We start from the raw sequence: 2,500 nt of genomic DNA, 5'->3' as shown, positions 1-2,500 counted from the left end.
ATCTATCACCAACGTGTCCTTTACTCCTTCTTTCTTCCCTCCCCCTCCTCCTCCTTCCTCCTCATTCCCTCCCCCCTCTTCTTCCTCAGTCGTCGTCGTCATCACTCATGAGCAGCTCGCCCGCTCGCCCCATGTCCTCCTTCTTCCCGCTCGTCAGCCAGGACATAAAGTCTTCGAATTTCCGTTCTTTGCCTTTCTTTTTTGGTTTGTTTTTATTGTCTTTGTCGTCGTTTTCGTCTTTATTTCCATCTTCGTCTCCGTCTTTGTTTTCTCTCTCTTCGTCTTTTGTGTCGTCTTCTTTTTCTCTGTCTTTCTCCTTTTCTTCCTCTTTTCTCTCTTCTTCTCGTTTCTTCTCTTTTTCTTCTTCTTCTTCCTCCTTCGTCTTTTTTTCCTTCTTCTTCTTTTCTCTTTTCTTTCCTTTTCTCTTCTTCTTTCTTTTTCTCTTCTTCTTTCTTTTTCTCTTCTTCTTTCTTTTTCTCTTCTTCTTTCTCTTTCTCTTCTTCTTTCTTTTTCTCTTCTTCTTTCTTTTTCTCTTCTTCTTTCTTTTTCTCTTCTTCTTTCTTTTTCTTCTCTTCTTCCTTTTCTTTTCCTCTTCCTCTTTCTTCGCTTTTCTTTCTCTTTCTCCCGCTCTTCCTCCTCCGTCTCTTTCCTTTCCCTCTCTTCCTTCTCTCTCCGCTCCCTCTCCTCCTTTTCCCTCCTCTCTCTTCTCTCCTTCTCTTCCCGTTCGTCTCTCTCCCTTCTCTCCCTCTCCTCCTTGTCCTCTTTCTCCCTTCTTTCCTGTTCGTACTTCTCCCTCCTCTCCCTCTCCTCCCTGTCCCTCCTCTCCCTCGCCTCCCTCTCCTGCTTCTCCCTCTCGTCGACGGGCGGGCGGCGGCTGGAGGTGCCCGTGCCGCCTCGCGCCTTGGGCTTCGCTGCGCCCTGGGCCTGGTCTCCTTGGTCAGGCAACAGACCCAGGCGCTTCAGCCGAATGTACTCGACGAGGCTCGAACTCATGGCGGCGGGCGTGTGGGCGGGCGGGTGGGCGGGTGTTGGCTGCGGGCGGGGTTGTGGATGCTGCTGCGGACGGGGTTGTGGATGGAGCTGCGGGCGGCGTTGCGGGCGGGAACTGGAGATTCTGGAAGGAAGAAACAGAAATGAACATTCAGAAGGATATGGCTTGACATTGTATATCTGTAGTTGAGGTTTGTGGTATAATTGGGTTTATATTTTTATATGAATATGTGTATGTGTGTATATATGCATATATATACATATATATAATATATAATATATATATGCATATATGTATATATATATATTCATACACACATTTATATATATATATATATATATTTATACACACATTTATATATATATATATATATATATATATATATATATATATATATATATATATTTATATATGAAGCCCACCAATTATGAGCTTGGGATGTACCTGTGAGAACCTACCCCAAAAAATATGAGAACGAGTGAAGGACCACAATTTATAAGCGGTTTGTTAATTCCGCAGACCCCCTCTCATTCTGCAGTAAACCATGATTTGTCTCTGGAGCGTGACTTGATAATAATCCCAGAGAGTTTGTAGGTAAGAGACGACACAGGGCATTCAGCCCTGTAAACATCCCTCAAATTAATGGTAGATATATAATTTTGAACACGGTCCCAAAATTATATTGATTTTAAATAGACCTTATCCGAGAGCGTAAAAGCATGCACAGAAACATTGAGTTGAACCGCTGCCCTTATAGAACTGTGACCAGGGGAACCAATTGGGGCACCTATACTAACGTTGAAAGAAGACTTGGAATATCAGTGAAGAAATCAGGACGATTCCCTATAGACATGGATATGAGACGACACCTTAGAGAAAAGAGAAGTCGTAGGCAGCATGTCCATGGCAGTCTGTTGGCGATTTGGAATTTAGCTAATGTGAATGGTGGAGCTCGCCAATAAACATAAATGATGCTTTCCTATCTGACTCTTGAATCTTTGCCAAAGAAAGCAATAGACAATCATACATAGAGTCAACGAAATCAGGATTTCTATAAAGAGCGAATATATATTAATTTAAATAAATCTAGCAAATTTTCAGTGACATGACTTCATGACACTTGCATTCATCATTCAGATCTCGAGAGCCACTAAACTTAGAGCGAAGGTAGATACACACGTCTTGTACACTAGGGATAATATTCCGTCTTGATAAGAAAGTCTTGTTAAACCCAGGAATTAGTAACCCCGATAAGTGCCGATATTCAGAGACAAGTGTTTCCGAGCAACACCATATATCATGTGGAAATGCAGACATAGATAAGTCTTTTAGATTCTTAAGCCTCTAATATTTGCATACACAATTCGGCAATATTTATCCTTGGGGCTTGGATTGGGTTGAACATTGCCCGAAAACAATAACAATAACAAAACAACGAAAGAACAACAATAACAAAACAAAGTGACAACCACAATAAAGTGTGACGTTATGGTACCAATAAAAGGGAAT

Source organism: Penaeus chinensis, chromosome 16 (assembly GCF_019202785.1).
Source record: "Penaeus chinensis breed Huanghai No. 1 chromosome 16, ASM1920278v2, whole genome shotgun sequence".
Lineage (NCBI taxonomy): Eukaryota > Metazoa > Arthropoda > Malacostraca > Decapoda > Penaeidae > Penaeus > Penaeus chinensis.
This window is presented reverse-complemented; position numbering follows the sequence as displayed.